This window comes from Lepus europaeus, chromosome 20 (assembly GCF_033115175.1).
Source record: "Lepus europaeus isolate LE1 chromosome 20, mLepTim1.pri, whole genome shotgun sequence".
NCBI classification, from domain to species: Eukaryota; Metazoa; Chordata; class Mammalia; order Lagomorpha; family Leporidae; genus Lepus; species Lepus europaeus.
In genome coordinates, this window is record NC_084846.1 from 39,712,811 (window position 1) to 39,730,979 (window position 18,169).

At 49.6% G+C, this 18,169-nt stretch overlaps 1 protein-coding gene across 2 annotated transcripts in view; it reads right to left on the bottom strand.

The window, feature by feature from the left end:
* Positions 1-17,418, bottom strand: part of ELMO1 (engulfment and cell motility 1) — a 565,441-nt gene extending 548,023 nt beyond the window's left edge. Inside the window, exon 1 of one of the 2 annotated variants that reach the window (XM_062178895.1) lies at positions 17,265-17,418. The gene's annotated coding sequence lies outside the window, so the exon portion shown is untranslated. The other variant, XM_062178893.1, reaches the window with a different exon arrangement.
* Between the last annotated feature and the right edge of the window lie 751 nt (positions 17,419-18,169).

The following is an 18,169-nucleotide window of genomic DNA, read 5'->3' on the forward strand; positions in this document are numbered from 1 at the left end:
GCCTGGTCACCCACAGGGGAAGGAAGAAACTAGGAGACTCTCAACTCAACCCTGGTTGCCCTAGGGATGAGGGACAAAGGGGATGGAAGCTGTAGGATTAACCCAAGAACGTTTTCTACGTTCTGCAGAGTTATGGTCTCCCAATGTGTGCACTCCACAGGCTCCTTGGAATCCAGGGGAGAATTCCAACGAGTAATGAGTCCCTGTGCAGACAGCCCTGCGATGACAGAATGCTGGCTTCCTACCATGGAAAGTTCCTCACATCTAGGGTCAACGACACTAAGGCCATGACGGAGGCCTCCCCAGGAGGAGATCAAGGCCGTCTGCCTCCCCACGCCAGCTACTCTGGTGCACATATGGAAGCTCCTCGGACACAGAGACCTCAGGTGTGGCCAGTCTTGAGTTACACACCAGGCATCCATGGACAGAGCGTCCCTGGGGCTCTGACTCAAGAAGCTGCTAGAAAGGCTCTTCCGAAGGGACCGTGAGGACACAGTCTCATCTACAAGGATCAGTGCTTTTTTTCACAAATGGTCACCGAGCACCTCCCCATGGGATCACCTGCCTTAAGCCCTCCAGCCTGCTCAAGGGGAAAGACAGGAACCAGAGTATAAGATGGCACCATCAGGGCCAGCGCTGTGGTACAGCAGGTTAACACCCTGGCCTGCAGTGCCAGTGTCCCATATGGGCTCCACTTAGTGTCTCTGCTGCTCCACTTCTGATCCAGCTCCCTGCTATGGCCTGGGAAAGCGGTGGAAGATGGCCCAAGTCCTTGGGTACCTGCACCCACGTGGGAGACCCAGAAGAAGCTCTTGGCTCCTGGCTTCGGATCAGCTCAGCTCCAGCCATTGTGGCCAATTGGGGAGTGAACCAGCAAATGGAAGATCTCTCTCTTTCTGGGGCTCTACCTCTCTCTGTAACTCTGCCTTTCAAGTAAATCAATCAATCTTTAAGAAAAAAAAAAAAATAGCACCATCAACGCCAGCCCAGGGAATTCCTTCATGTGCCAGGGAGTGGATGGGAGGAAGTCACCGAAAGCTCCTGGAGAGGATGATGATCCAGCCACATGCCCTGGGCCAAGAGGGGCAGACCATGCAGGCACTGCACGAACAAAGAAGCTGGGTCCCTGTCTTCCGGCCCAGGGAACTGCCTGCTACTGCTCCAACAACTTCTCTGCTTGACCTCTGCCCCTGATCTGAATTTCAACCCATTTCACCCAAGTAGGAATGCTTCTTTTTAAAATTTTCCTTTCTTTGCCTTTTTAACAAATTGTTTATTTTACCTGAAAGTCAGAAGGGCAGGCAGATGCAGACAGAGAACTTCCAACCCTTGGTTCACTCCCCAAATGACCACGAGAGCCAGGAGGGCTGCGCTGGGCTGGGCTGAAGCCAGGAGCCTGGAACTGAATCCAGGCCTCCCACATGGGTGGCAGGTACCCAAATATTTAAGCCATCACCTACTGCCTTGCAAGGTTGTCATTAGCAGAAAACTAGAATCAGAAGCATAGCCAGGACTCAAAACCCAGACTCCAATATGGGATGTGGGTGCCCCAACTTGTACCTTAACCACTGCACCACACACTGCCCCGAGCAGGAATTCTGGGCCTTTACACTCACTGCAGAGCAGCCATGAGCCCCTCCTCCCCACAGCCACCTTTGGAGTATAACTGGAAGATGGGCACCAGCCAATGGAGGGCCTGAAAAAGAGGACTCCCAGAAATGAATTCTCTCAGTGTCCTTGGCCCTTTTTGTCTCCAAAAACAATTCCCCATGGAGGTAACTGCTGGCCTGATCCCTCCCTGTACAACAAGCTCAGTCTGCAGCTCCAGAAAGCAAAATAGGCCAAATGTGCAGAGGGGCCTCTCCTCTCGCCTCCTCACCACCTCACCACCAACCCCTGCCTCACGGGCTCACCCAGGACTCACGGAGAAACAGCCTCACCAAAACGATGACAAAGTGAAAAGTAAAATATCAGAGACACAGAGAGTGTGAGCCACAGAGCTGAGAAACGAACTGCATATGAAAGGATTAGAAATAAATTAGAGGAAACCCGAAGGCTTTAGAATCCATTTCAGGTGCACTGGAAGAAAATCCCTCCAGTATTGCGAGATCAGGTTCAGGTTCAAACGGGGCAATCAAGAGGCTCCATCTCTCAGTGCAGGCTGCCTGGGGAGGCTCTGCCTGGAGGTTTATAATTCTCTCTTCCCTTCTTTACACTTTCCTGGATGATGCTTCTCAATGTGGAGTCTGGCGGCTGGCATGAGTGCCACCCGAGGGCGTGGTGAAGATGCAGCCTTCTGGGTGGGTGGCAGAGAGTGGAGGCCTTTTGAAGTCTGAGAACCACAGACCTGGGTACTTCATCACTGTGAAGTGGTTGTGAGGCCCATGCTAAATCACTCGTTTAAATTGCTGCTTAAGTTCTGAAGGAGATACTAGTGGCTAAATTGATTCTTTTAAAAATTGTTGGATTCTAAAAGCAGTAATAGTACAGTCATATTGTGAGCTGATTTTAAATGATGTAAAATGTACACAATGAAGCCAGGAAGATTTCTTTCAAAACATAAATTTGATCCTGTCACTCCCTTGGGTAAAGCAATTCAGTAACTTCTTGTGGCTCTTTTATGTTTATTTCCATATTTGAGAAGCAGAGAAATAGAGAAAGACAGAGGGAAGGCTCCCATCCACTGGTTCAAATGTCCACAACCACCAGGGCTGGGCTGAGGCCAAAGTCATGAACCAGGAATCCAATCCAGGTCTCGCTTAGAAGTGGGACAAACAACTGTTCAAGCCGACACCACTGCCTCCAAGGATCTGCATTAGCAGGAAGCTGGAGTCTAGAACCAGCACAAACCCAGGCCCTCTGCTACGGAAAGGCAGTGCCCACCTGCTAGGCCAACCAGCCAGCCCTGTGGCTCTTCTGATGCAGGCCCAACCCAGCACTTCCCACCAGCCCTCCTCCTCGGCCTGCTCCAGACTAGGTGGCCTGTGCCCCAGGCCCTCTGGTTGTCAGTTCCTGCCACATCCAAGGCTCGCACTACACGGAACCTTTGTGAGCAAGGCATCTGTAGGGACGCCTCTCAGTCCCTGGTGAAAGTCGTTCTTTCCCGTCCCACCTCTCAAGTACATTAATCCCCTACTGTATGCCCCCCTCACATCAGCACCTTTCTCCTCACAGTTTAAAATGGCACACACATTTGCACAATCCTTTGATTAATGTTCAGCCCAGGACATCAGCAACAAATCGATTCCTTTTCTAGGATGGAAGCTCACCAAAGTTCACGTGCTACCTAGCACACCACAAGGTGCATACTGAGTGCTCCAAGTCAAACAGTGGAGGCAGACACAGACCAAAGCAGCGACTGAACATTTAAAATGCACCCTGATCCCTCTGCTGAAAGCTGAGGACCCAATGGCTTTCCTGCACCTGAGGACTCAACTCCTTTGGTGCCCTCGCCTCCCCTGCATGTGACCCTCTTTGGCACTTAAGACTCCAAATGGGCGGGTCCAACTGTTTGTAATACATGAAGGAAGAGTGAAATCCAACACCAAACCTGCTATTACACCACTTCCCTGGGCCTGGCATGAGTAGCCTGCTCATCGTCTAAAGGATATAGCATGCTGAAATAAAACCAGACCTGAAGGTTTACACAGTGCCTTCTAGTATTCTGTATACCCTTACAAGCCCTACCGTTCTCAGGAGCAGGTACCAAGTCTCAGGGTCTCACTGCACACTTTCAGATGCTAACGTTGTCGGCAGTTCATCTAAGATTCAGAATGGCCTGAAACAAGTCGGCAAAGAAAGACAATGTCTACTACCCAGGAACAGTGTCTCCCAGGGCCTATTAGAGACCTCGCTGGAATGTCCTCCTCTCTCTGTCACCTGCAGGCGTCGGCCACAGCTGGGGTGATGGCTCACTCCCCTTAGCATCTCTGCTACTCTCTCCTTCACCCAGGGGCATGAGCCACTCCACACAGCACTGCAATGGTCAGGTTCAATAAAGGCAGCCATGAACGACGTAAGCTGGGGGAAACCTAGCAGCAGGAGAGTGAGTTACGTGGTGTGCAGCACACAGAAGGGCTCGGTTTTGAATCCACATGACACTGGGCACCTAAGTTCTCTCATCTGTAAAGCGGGTGAGTTAATACATCTGAATTCACTTTTAAAGTGCTAAATAAAGCGTGGATCCAATTTTCAAGTGAATCACTGTAAATCTCTATTTCACTACATAAAATGTTTTTATGACTCTGTACACATCTAACATTGGCTTCTTAAAGTTACACCTCCGTCTGGATATACCTGCATAGAAAGAGGCACTACCACGTAACTGATACGAGTGAGCAATACATACAAATCGTTCTACCTGGTAAAAGAATACAAAGTATTTGGAAATTTTAAATACTGGAGACAAAAATCAAGATTTGCCTGTGGTGACTTTCCATGACCGATGTAAGAGGGGTGGGGCTGGAAACCAAGCAACACCCCTTTCAAAACCACAAGCTTCTCTCTCGCACCCCCTACCTCCACCCATGGCATTTCCGTGTCTATCTGACTTCTCTCTTGGTTCAACCCACTCAAGGAAAACCATTCCTAAGTGACTGCTGTTTGGTGGGAACCTGAGCTACTGAGTAAGGAGCTGGTGAGCTTCTGAGCTACTGGCCGCTTTCCTGAAGGAGCCAACAGTGGAAAAACCACCCAAGCAAACCGCCAACAGCCAAGGAGAAGCAGTAGAAATGAAAACGGGTACTTTTATATTAGTGGCCACAAAATGAACTGTCCAATCCAGGACATTTTTTGAAAGCTGGTGCAATTAATGATACTGGGACAACAGAGTTGTACTGGGTTTGTACACTTGAGACTGTCATCATTCTCTTTTTATTTTTTTAGTTTTATCCCAATTGTGATTTCTAAGTTGGGTAATAGTCCAAGGAGCTGGCTCACATCAAAGAAAAATTAGCGCTTTACAATCATATGCCTGCTAATGAATGTTTCAACAGTCACCTGCTCTTTCTGGAAGGTTCCAAGTGATTCGAACGCAGGCATTTACAAAGTGCTACTGCAACCACTGAGTTTCCTTTAAGTGCTACATAATTATTTGCAACCCAGTTTAACTGAATCAAATTCCTGCCAGTGGCCCCTCCAGCCTTATGGCACCAGCAGCAGGTTTCTCAGAGGGCTCACATCCATGCTTGGACAAATAGAGACACAGCCCAGAAAGTGGGAGCCTGGGAAAAGGAAAGACAGCAACCCCCGCTACCCCCAGTCAGGAACCTCCATTCTCTCTCCACAATGCAAAATGATAAGAAAATGAAACAGTGGAATCCTGCATTAGTTGGAATTTCACTGGGGATAGATATCTATTCACAAAGTCTTTTGGTTGAAAACCTCAAATAGCTAATAAGATTATGTCAGTCTTTAAGTTCACAGTTGATGATTATTTATTCTGACCTGCATTTCAGCACTCTACCTCACCTATATTCTTGAAGCAAACTAACAATCTAGTCAAGGGTTTAGGAGGAATTACCTAGGCCAGTTAAGGAAATGAAACAATAAATGTGTGTGTTTAAATGATAATCAGTAAGATATAAGAATAAAAAAACCTAAATAGAAAGTACTAAATTAGCAATAACATCAATATTAATTGCAAATCTACCCCAATGCATTTGGGGTACCCTAATTTCCAGTCATTATGACATTTAATCATCTCAGCAGCTCCAAGAGGTAGGGACATATCACCTCCATTTGAAAGATGCAAAAACTGAGGCTGAGAAAGTTAATTAACATCCCACAAATTATCCAGCTGGTGTACTGGAAAGACTTGAACCACAGATTAACAGGTACAGGAATATTTAAGGAAGTTGGTGGAGAGGATGGCTCCTGGCACCGAGTTTAAAATCTGGCTTGGGCCACTTGCATCCCATGTGGACACACCTGTGTTCAAGTCCTGACTCTGCTCTCAATTCTGGGTTCCTGCTCTGGTAATTGGGTCCTCACTGACAAAGTAGGAGACAGGATCAGGTTCCAGACTCCTGGCTTCCGTCTGGCCCCAGCCCTGGCTATTGCAGGCATTTTCAGATAAACCTGCAGATAATGGGAGTCCCTCAGCTTTGTTCCTCTCCCTTTTTCTCCCTCTCCTTTTCTCACTTTCTCTCCTTCTCAAATAACTAAAATAAATAAAAATGGGGTAAGCACTGTGATGCAGCGAGCTAAGCCACTGCTTCTACTCCAGCATCCCATATCAGAGCGCCAGTTCATGTCCCAGCTATTCATTCCACTTCCGATCCATCTTTCTGGTCATATTCCTGGGAAGGCAGTGGAATATGGTCCCAGCTCTTGGGCCCCTGCCATCAACAGAGGAGATCTGGATGGAGTTCCTGGCTCCTGGCTTTAGCTGGAGCCAGATCTGGCTTAATGTGGCCATTTTGGGAGTGAACCACTAGATGACAGATATCTCTCTCTTTCTCTTTCTCCTCCCCCCTGCCCCAACATTCTGCCTTTCAAATAAATAGATAAATATCCCCTTAAAAATAAATAAATAAAATGTTATCAAAAGAATTATAAGAAATATATTTTTAGCTAATGGAAAAATGGAATTAGAAGTTTATTTTGATGAAAAAATTTAAAGTCCATGCATAGCTTCTTCATAAAATACATTTGTGAAAAAAACTCATATATAATTACTTAGCTTTAAACCTCAAAGACTCCCTTTTTTCCCTCTAAATTCAATGGGTCCCCTAACATTTCATTTTGTTGGTCAGTGCCTATATGCATGCATGGTGGTCCACACCCTCCTTCCCTTTGCCTGCGCTAAGACCCTGGCTGGTATCCAGCTTAGGGCTGGGGTGGAGGGGTCTCAGACTGGAAGGTGGGGGTGGGCCAACCTGTCTTCTGGCTGCATTTGCATAGCAAACACATTACTTTATTTATTTATTCATCTGCCCAAGATCCTGTGTTTATTTGGGTAGGCCTAGAAGGCAGAAGCCCACAGGACCCTTCTTCCCTGGATACTTCTCCCCTGCTGTGCTATCTAATCTCCAAGTTGCCTTGGGACTTTCAGTTCTCACTGAACTCTGAATGCAGCTTCTCCTCGCGCAAAATCCTTCACTTTCCAATTAATTCAAATTCCCAGTTCCCAGCAGAGCTGACCACACAAGGCTCTTTCTACACTCCCCTCTACCACATTGACTGCCATTTTCTCTGAAAACATCATATTCTTTCTTTTAATACTCAGCTTTCTAGAGCTTTCACAGACGTCACTCCATCGTGAACTCCTTCCTCTGTAACCGGCATACACTCTAAACACCGCTATCTGCTCAGTAATGGCTATCTCTTAATGAGTCTGCCTCCGATACAGGCCTCCCTACCCAGGCTCCACCATGGAAGGCCCAGACTGACTACGGGATGGAAATGCAGTGAAAATGGCTGTTGAATCAATGAATGAATGAATGAAGCACCACCACAGGTGCCATAAGCCCAGCAATCACTCAATTAGAAAATATTTATGTGAATTTTAAGTGTAAGTCCCACATTTCTCTTTAATTAATACACAAAGCTCCATTGTGCTTTTCTTCCATAAATCCAAGCAAATGTTTTTTGAAATTCTCAAAGAATGGACAGTAATTGAGAAATGGTTCTAACAAGCCCAAATCACTTTCTGGGAGTAGAGCAACTCTACACATGATACAAACAAATTCACTCCTTTGTGAAAATTTTGATTTACTGTGATTGGTGCTGACTTGGCTATAAAAATGACAAGCACTGGGGAAAACAGGATTTAGCAGCTGACAGAATCGTTCCTTTTGATTCCAAAAAACCTTTCATTATAAAGAGAGCAGCAGGGATGACAGTGTGTGTGTACATGTGTGTCCTTCACTTCTCATTCATACACACACACACGCACATACACAACACATGCTTATTGTTTAGTGTATGAAAAAATCAGTCCCGTACTCCCAAATCAAAATTGGAGGTCGTCATCACTTCCCAGAGTGGCCCACAACTGGAATAACTAGGGCATGGGTCCACTATAAAAATCTAGGAATTGAGGGAACAGGGGAGTGTCGGGGTGGGCAGGAGTCAGGGAAAAACGAGGCTTACTGAGTTTTATTGGAATTCACTCTTCACTCAGCCAAAAATGTGCAATCTGACCAAAACCCCTCTACCAGCTCCACCTCCCAAGCCACATGCCACATGAGGACCAAGGGCAAAGCCAGCTGTGGTTATGCATCTGAGTTAAAGAGCCCAAAAACAGAAAAAAAAGAATATTTTGAAATGCATTACACTTCAAAATTAAGGGTAATTGTGTGTAGCAGCCTGGAAAATATAGCTCAGGCACTGCGCCCCAGAGCACATAACACTGGCACTCGAAATGCACTTTCAAACTGAAAAAAAAAAAAAGGCACAAAGGGCGGAAGGAAGGGTGGAGGGTGGCTATAGGACTGGTGATTTATAAGAAGGCTGCTGCTTGCAGAGGCATAGCTGGTACACAACATAGCAAGATTTCCATGTCACTTAAGCCACTAGGTGCTGCTCTGGGCTACAACGGCAGCCAAACAGAGAAGACAAATAAAAGGTTGGCAGATAATTACATAAGAAAATAAATGTGGCAGGCTTAGGACAGAAATCTAACAGACAGAACAGGAAAGGACGTCACATAAAGCACCACGTTTAAAGGCCTCACCCTGACCCGCTGCTATGTCCCGGCCATGCTAATGGAATCTCAATATCCACTGCTATCCAGCTAGCCAAGGTGGATTCAGCCGGCAATGGAAGAAGTGTTTCACCCAGGTCACCCCTTCCCAGGCAGATGTTGCCTTTGTCCTGCGACTCCGGTCTCTGAATGGGCCCAGCTGCGAGCTCTGGCTTAGATGCTGTTCCCCCAAGACTTTCTGTACTCGAGGCTTGGCTCAGTCTGGTGATGCTGCAAGATGATGGGACCTTGACCCTTGACAAGGTGGAACACAGTGGGAGGTCCTAGGTGTGCTTCCTTCGGAAGACCCTAAGTGAATTTTCTCAAGAGCAAGACATGATTTAAAAAAAAAAAAAAATAAGCCCCTCCCTGTGTTCTTACTTCCTGTCTGGCTGTGTGATCTTTCATGAGCTACACTGTGATACCAGGAACTGACACAGCTATGTCTGGGGATGGGGGAAGCTTCGCCAGAGCCAGCTCCAACGCTGTCTGGATTTCCAATCTCCAAAACAATGAACTGAATAAATTTCTCACTTACCAAGTCTCAGGTGTTTTGTTATAGCAACAAACAAGCAGATCCTGACCTTTGCTATCCACCTGCCTTGTGGGATTTACCTTATTCCCAATAAGGGTTACACTAACGCAGTAACACTGTTGGAAACCGGGCACACAAATTTACCAGCTGCCGTTTCCTTCAACCATCGGGTGCCAGGTAGAAACATACACAAAATGCAAACTTGAATACCACTGGAGTTAGGATGACAACTACATTACAGGCAGGAAGGAAGCCAGATGGGAACCATGGCGACACGGGAACCAAGTGAACATAAAGGCAAGCCCTCCCCCCCCCAACGCCCGTCTCTAAGGACACCACCATAGACTCCAAGGAGTAACCAGGAAATAGGAAACTGGGACTCTTACAACTGCTCTCCAAAGTCTAGACAGTCTGATAACTCAGAATTAGTCTAATAAAGCAGTGGTTCTCATCTAGGGGCCGGCAGGGAGGTGCTGTCCTTAGGAGGTCAATGGATAATGAGTGGGAACATTCTGGGTCATCACACACTGAGGCTGCTCCTGGCATTCAGTGAATAGAGCCCCAGGAAACCTGTAAACATCCTAGGGAGCACAGGACAGCCCTCACAACAAAGACTTGCCCAGCTGTGAACCACCAATAACACTGAGGCTGACACCCCATGAAATAAAAGGTCAATAAAATGGGCAAAAACCTGCAAGCAGCAACAGAACAGCAGCATAGCCTCAACATCACCCAAGAGAGAAACCATCCTGGTTAACAAGCTCCGGTTACTGGTTCTCTCAGTCTGTGTTAATTTACGGGGCAAGAGAAGTTACAAAAGTTAAGATGAGCAGGAATACACTCAGTGCAATGTTCTTCTGCCAACTGGTTCCCTCCCATTTGGTTCCATGCTTCTGCCCTCTCCATAACTAATCTATAGAGAAAAAAGTGTTGGCTAAAAAATATGTGTCCATTCTCCTTGGCAAAGATGGTGCTCATCTTATATTAATAAATTGCATTCTGGCTCATATGTTTAATATCTTGAGCTTGGTTGATGGGCATCCTGTCCATGAAAGAAGAATCCACTGACTCTTGAAGCTAAGGTCAACTTGAGAATGAGATATCCCAAGTGTGGGATCAATGCTGAAAAAACGGTCTCAGAGGTAGCAGAGACATCCCTGGGAGTCATGGCAACCGAGGACATATCCAAGGGCACTGCTATCAAGGCACAGATGTGGAGAGTCTCCCTGGATGTCTGCAGTATAGCTCAACATGGGGACCCTGGCCTCAGAAGGGGCAAGTCCAAGAGAACCAACAAGGAGAATTAGCCAGCACAGGCATCCATGCAGGGGAAGAAACAATGGGAGAAAGAGTTTAAGGCTTGTATCCACTCTCCAAATGCTCCTGTGGCAATTGGTTTCTCGAAACCACATCTATAAAATGGGTTAACAATAATGTATTGGTTATTCCCTATCATCCCCAAAATAGCATCCTGGGAAGAAGAGTGTCAGCCCATGGAGGAAAAAGACAGAATGATCCTAGGACTTCACTCCCTGGGACTACTCTCAGGAAGGGCTAACCTGAACGTCATCCTCTCACGCTACTGCTCCTCATCCAGAACTGCAGCCCACGCAACACAAGGCAGTCCTAGAGTCAACTACTTGAATACTTCCAGTGCTTTCTACTGAGAAGTTCTGTTCCCTACATTAACTGTGAGAACTAAAATAGCCAAAACTGTAGCCTCGATTCCCAAAATTGAGGTTCCAATAATAATCTTGCTCAGATTCTGGAAATCAGAACATGGAGAATCATCTCCTTCTATTTATACATGTGACTAATTTCTCTACTCAGCACTATGCCAGGTTGTTGCTGTGCTTAATTCTCTTTGATGAGCTAGCATTCCTTCTACCACCTGTATTCCTGTCTGATCCTTCACTGTTCACCCCACTGTAGGCCAATGACAAAATTCTGTTCAAATTGCACCTGTGATTATGTTGTAAAAGATCCGAAAACACAGTGCTAAGACACAAGCAATAAATATAATCAGAAATCATGATATGGTTCTGGAAGACTTCAGTTTTGAACACTAAAGTTAAGTTCTAATTGTTAAAAAAAAAAAAACCTGACAACCAAAATTATCCAGTGAACTCAGCATTGCAACCTGTGCATGCTCCGGGCATGCAGCCTGATTTTATTGAATGTGGAAAGGTTAAGCTTGCATACTGGGAGGCTTTCAGGGACCACACCCTGTCTGGGTGTCTGGCCTTCACCATCTTAACTTTTTGGATGATGATGAAGTTCTCTGGCCAGTGTTGTGGCTTAGCGGGTAAAGCCACTGCCTACGAGGCCAGCATCTCAATATGGGCTGCAGTTCATGTCCCGGCTGCTGTACTTCCGATCCAGCTCTCTGCTAATGACCTGGGAAAGGCAGCAGAAGATGGTCCAAGTGCTTGGCACCCCGACACCCACACGGGAGGCCCAAAGAAGCTCCTGGCTCCTGGCTTCAGCCTGGTCCAGCTCCAGGCCTTTGCAGCCATCTGAGGAGTGAACCAGCAGATAGAAGATCTCTGTATCTGTCTCTCTTGCTGTAACTCTGACTTTCAAATAAACAAATAAATCTTTTAAAAAAGAAGTTCTCAGTCTTTGACCTTCTTTGGATAGCTCGTTCCAAGCCCAGGTCAGTTATAATTCTTAAATCTAATCATGCATGACAGTAAAGTGGCTACCACCAGAAAAGATTACAAGTGTCCTTGCAAATCTGTGGATGTAATTAAAATCATACAAATGGGAAGTCAAGCCGAGTAAATTTCCAAAGACCTCAAAAGCACTCCATTACAACTCAGTGAGAATAGAATTTACTCAGTGGATTTTATTCTCAGTATTTTAAGTAAGATGAAAGAGTTCTGTGGATGGACGGCCTGTCTGCACCATCACCTTGTGAAGCACGTCACTCTGTCTTCCAATTTCTCCAAGGTGGCAGCATCAGGACCAAGTACAGAGTCAAGTTTGATATGAAGCAGCATTATAAAGAGTTAGGTCAAAGGCTGATACTTCTGCAGCATCTGGTCCAACCTTTGGCAACAACACTCTTGCAGGGGGTTAAACCAAGAGCATTTTGTACAGCAGGGGGGACACCTGAGTGTCTCTTCAATTACAACCCCCTGGACCACTTTCATAAGAATCTCTGGCATGCTGATTAAGAAAGTGGATTCCTAGAGCCTGTGGGATTACCAAAAACAAGCTTTTACAACAAAAACCTATATTGAGCGATGCATCCAACTTGAAAATTCAGTACCTGTTTTTTAATTTTTTTTTATTTGACAGGTAGAATTATAGACAGTGAGAGAGAGACAGAGAGAAAGGTCTTCCTTCCGTTCGTTTACTCCCCTAATGGCCGCTACGGCTGGCGCTGCAACAATCCAAAGCCAGAGCCAGGTGCTTCCTCCCCGTCTTCCATGCAGGTGCAGGGACCCAAGCACTTGGGCCATCCTCCACTGTCCTCCTGGGCCACAGCAGAGAGCTGGACTGGAAGAGGAGCAACCGGGACTAGTACCCGGCACCCCAACCGGGACTAGAACCCGGGGTGCCGGCGCCGCAGGCGGAGGATTAGCCAAGTGAGCCATGGTGCCAGCCAGTACCTGTTTTTTTTTTTTTTTTTTTTTTTTTTTTTTTTGACAGGCACAGTGGACAGTGAGAGAGAGAGAGACAAAGATCTTCCTTTTGCCATTGGTTCACCCTGCAATGGCTGCCGCGGCCCGCGCGCTGCGGCCAGCGTACCGCACTGATCCGAAGCCAGGAGCCAGGTGCTTCTCCTGGTCTCCCATGCGGGTGCAGGGCCCAAGCACTTGGGCCATCCTCCACTGCACTCCTAGGCCACAGCAGAGAGCTTGAAGGGAAGAGGGGCAACCAGGACAGAATCCAGCACCCCGACCGGGACTAGAACCCAGTGTGTCAGCGCCGCAAGGCAGAGGATTAGCCTGTTGAGCCACGGCGCCGGCAGTACCTGTTTTTAAAACACTATTTTTCCCTTCCACTATCTTCTATTTCATGTTTCAAACTGCTGGTCTGGACCTAAAGATTGGAATCATGATCCCCTCATGCATTGCTTCTGCTTAAAAAACACTAATCTAGTTGACTAGTAGAAAGCAGAACTGGAGTTACACAATTAGCAGCAAACATGTCAGGCTTTGTGATGCAGGAGTTCAGAAATCCCCCCACTTTTCCAAATTCAACAGATGGCTTCAGGCATTAAACAGTGGTTGTAGGCACCCACTGTCTTGGGTCAGGGAAGGAAATGCTACCTCCATAGGAATGCTCACCTCTAAACCTTCAGCAGGAGGCAAGATGATGAAGAGAAGTGCACCTGCAACCAATCCCCTGGCCCCGCCCCACCCCAGCCACATCCTCCAGGCAAGGGCTTCAAAGCCCTGCCTTCACCACCTAGCCCCACTCACTCACACCAAGCAGCAAAGAGGGCGAACTGCTTCAAAGCACTGAAGGATTGGCCTGTCTTCAAGATTGCAAGTTCTTAAACATTTGCAGCCCTTCCAGAAGCCCCTGAGCTGTTTCCCCCTTTCATTTCTCTTCTCCTGGGCATTGCTCGCCTCTCTTCTCCCCTGCATGTTCCTCCCCGCTTCTCTTTCCTCCCTGACAACCACCTTCGCGTCCACCTTCTGGGAGAGCAGAATGAGAAAGCATGAAGGACTCTGATTGTACTTTGCTTACCCTAAGACCCTTCCTCCAAGTGAGTACTTCTTTGGCTAAAGCAACCCCGGCTGTGAAAAGTGACCCTCTCCAAGGACAGTCATGAAACACCAGATCAGGAGTTGCTAAGTTACTGATAGCTTACTGGTTTCCTATTCTCCCAAGGAATCCCTCTCTGATCCAGCTTCAGTCTGAAGTCTAAGAGGAGTCTACTCCAGGTCCAATTGTGTTGGGGAGAAGCCTGGGAATTGGGGAGAGGATAGAGGAGAAAAAGCCAAAGCCTGGGGCTTCTCACTTGCCCCTGATACTGCAATGTCTTCAGGCTGTATTTCCCTAATGGGCCTCTCCCAAGATAGGCATCTCTCAGTCAGTCAGTCAACAAATATTTGTTGAGCAACAAATGTTTATGAGCTGGTAATCCATCTAGGTTTGGGACCTGTAAACAAGATAAGCTCATTGCCTGATGGAATTTCCATTCTAATTAGCAAGACAATCAAACACATTAAGTGACTATTCAATGCCAGGGAGGAGTAAGGGATGAGAGAGAAAATTGAGTAAGAAGACCAGAGAGGGCAGGTTGCTATTTTATAAAAGGCAGTCACAGAAGGCCCCCTACAAGCTGACAACTAATCAGAGACCTGGAGGAAACCAGGAAGTGAGGCATCTGGACAAGTGCTGAGGATACAACAGAAACAACATTTGCAAAGGCCCTGGGGCTACAGGTAAAAAGGAGTTTCTGTACATCTGTGCTGGGGAGTACCTAAACCCCAGCATTAAGACCACTCAGCCTACAGCCCAACTGGGTCTTGAGTTTCTCCAGAGCCTGCCCCTCCCTGACACCCACCAAGCTACTTGCCCCTCCGGACACAAACCCCCTGCATTGAGCATCATTTCCTCAACACTTACCAGTCCATCTAATTTCTAAAAAACTTCTTGAGTATTAAATATAGTAGGAAAGGCAAGAGGCGCATTTAAGAGACAGGAAATGCACCATCGACTGTCATGCCTCCAGCTAATGCCCAGAGCAGCTCAAAAGTCTTCACTGTGACTCATCTCTCGCTCAAGCCCACCACAAGCACCTGATGTTGCTATCAGGCTTGGCATCGCATTCCCGGGAGAGATGCGCTCCCAGCCACACTGGCCTAGTCCAGACAGGACTGCAAGAGCAACCCTGTGCCGGTGGGTCAGCACATACCAAAAGTTCACTCCTCGTGTCATTTTAATACTGAGGTCTCTGCCTTATGACCAGAATGGGCAACCTGTGTGACAGCATGTTTCTGAACCTGTTCCCAAAGCATGACAAGAACACCCCCTCTTCCATCCCTAAAATAAAGGCTACCTGTGTCCCCAGCTGGTGAAGTCACAGCTCTGGAAATGAGTCCCCGTGGTCTCCTTTGCTGCAAATAAATTACCTTGTGTGACAACTCCTTCTGGTGCACTTCTTGACTGAACCCGCCAAGTGGGCCCACAATTTGGCATGGGTTAACAATAAGAAAGAGCGAGGTTCAAAGGTCAGCTATAAAAAAAAAAAAGTTCTGCCACCTGCCTGCAGAGGATGTAGCCTTTAACTTAGGGCCCCCAGGTCCGTAACTGGGTGACAATAATCCTTGAAACAACCTTGAGAAGCGGGCATGGAGGTGAAAGAAAATAGGAAAAACTATGACCATGACTGGGAGGCCATTAACAATGGCTGCTGGCAACTTTCGCAATCATAAAGAGAATGTGAGTGCCCCGGTCCCCCGAGTTCCCCGAGTTCCCCAAGGGGCTCTCAAAGAGAGCATTAATTGCTTTTATTTTACAGAAGCTGAAACAATTAAGAAAATTCCTTCACTGCCCCATCCACTCCCACCCCCCAGAATCACAAACTCCTGTCTTAGGTTCCCCAAGCCTTAACCTTAATGCAGAAGGTTCAAGTCACTCCGGGCCAGCGGCCCTGGCAGGTCCCTCCCTGGTCGGGGCCGTGGGGGCGTGGGGATGGGGGCCCCAGGCATCATGAAATACACTCAGGGAGTCTCCGGAGCTGTCCAGAGGCACTCAGCGCGGGGTCACCACGGGGCGCCAAGCCCCGCAGCCTTAGGTCAGGCAGGTCTGGCGGTCATCAACAAACAGCTGCCAACTTCAAAAGGTCCCCAAGCGGGCGAGGGTCACTCGGCGGGGAGTCGGCGGCTGCGGAGCCCCCCTCCGCGGCCACACACACAGGCGTGCGCACACACACACACACACATACACGCGCGCGCAACAGACACACGAGCACATACACACACGCGCGCGCCCGAGGCACAGCCCGGACTTCCCAACCCCAAACACACGCGCGCACCCCCGGGCCGAATGAGTTCTCTATTTCCTCTTCCTCACAGCGACTCAGGCGGCCGCGGCCGCCCCCAGCTCCGCTTGGGCTCCAGGCCCCAGGCACTCCCCTGCCGTCTCCCTCCCCGGAAGGCGCGCCCGGTGCGTCCCCTCTCCCGGGCCGGGATGGCCATCGAAGACCACCCCCCCTCAGCCGCGCCAGGCCGCCTTTCCCGGTCCCAGCGGGGACCGCGGCTCGTCTCCAGGTGGCGGGTACCGGCTAACGAGAGCCCCCGGCGCTCCCGGCTGCGCACACCGCCCCCTGCCGCCCCTGCGGGCCCCCAGCCCGGTAGAAGCCCATCGCTGCCCCCGCCCAGGAGCGCGCTCGCCGGGGGATTCCCTCCCATCGCCCGGTGCCGAGAAAACCCCGGCGTCGGCGCGGCCAGCCGCGTCTCTCTCACAGCTTCCCGGGTCTCCGGCCCCCCGGGGATCCTGACTCCAAGTCCCCAGTCTCCCACTCCGCTGTCCCCACCACCCCTGTGGCAGCCGCGCGGCGCGCCGGCGCCCCCTCCAGCCGACCCAGGTGGAAACAGCCCCGCGGGTTCCCGGGCCCCGGCCCTGCGCTCCATCCCCGACCACCTCTGCCCAGACTTGGCCAACTGCAGGGCGCCCCGACGCGCCCGCAGCCCTCACCCGGCCAAGCGCCGCGGCCACCCCCCGCGCCAGCCGCGGCGCCCCCAGGGAGGGAACAAAAGTGTCTCCGCGGCGTCCGGAGTCCCCCCCGGAGCGGGACGCCTCCCCCCGGAGCCCGAGCCCCAGCCCCCTCCCCGGCCGCGCTGAGGTCAAGGAGTCGGGGCGCGGCGCCAGCCCGGGAAACTTTACGAACCTGCCCGGGGTCGCAGGACAGCGGCGGCGGCGGCGAGGGCTCCAGATACCAGAGCTCTAGCGACCCGCGACGACGGAGCGCGGTCCGGGGGTCTGTGGCTCAGCTCCGGGCCGCGGCGGGGTGTGTGGCTCGGGCTCTATCCGGTGCCCATCCTCGCCCGCTCCTGCTCGCCGAGAACACGCACTTACACTCTGGGGCGGCCGGCCGCTGCGCCGCCGGCTGCTGCTGCTCTCACTTCCTCTTCCTTCCTCCTGCTGGCCAGAGACACATTTTGCATCTGCAAGGCATCCCGAGAGCAGCCGCGAACTCTCCTGCCGAGCGGACGCTGCGGAGTTGCCGCCGCCCCCGGCACCTGCGCCCGGACACGCGTGGTTGGCGCGTTCGCCTCCCGCCCGCGCGCGCTGGGCCTGCCCACCGCACTTGGCCTCGGAGGCAGGCGTGGGGTGCGGGTGCCCACGACTTTTTGAAGTCCCCCTCCTTAAAGAGAGGGAAATATCACACACCGTGCATGCCTCAGATCTGCTATAAATAATATGTGTGCGGAGCATGACTTCCCCGATGAGCTCACACAAGGCGTTTTGCAGGCACTAATTAACTCCGTCACCCTCGTAGCGCCACCTCCGGGAGGCCGAGAGCGCGTGGCATCTTTTTATATGCGTTCATTTTTGGCAAGGGGTTGGGGATTTTGAGGGGAAACTTTGGTGGGCTGTGTTACAGCTACTTGAAGAGGCTGGTGTGTTTGTTTTGACGCCGTGCCTCTACCCTTGGACGGCGTAGCAAAAAATAACAGCAGAGCGTTTTCCTCTCCTTCCCGAGTCACCTATGCGTTTGCTGACCCCGTAATTCAAGCCACAAGGTTTACTTCTAATCCAGTGAGCCAGGGACTCCCTCACTTGGCATAATTTTTGCACAAAGCGAGAGACGTTCTGCCCCCCGATTTGGCATTTAGGAAAAAATTTTTAATTCATGCAACCTTCCTGAGTCATTTTTTAAAGCAGAAATCTCGCGCGTTAACTCCCAGCCCAGCTGGCAGGAGGGGAAAAACAGTTGTTGGAAGGTGGCTGGAGAAATGCCTGCCCTCCCCAAATTCAGA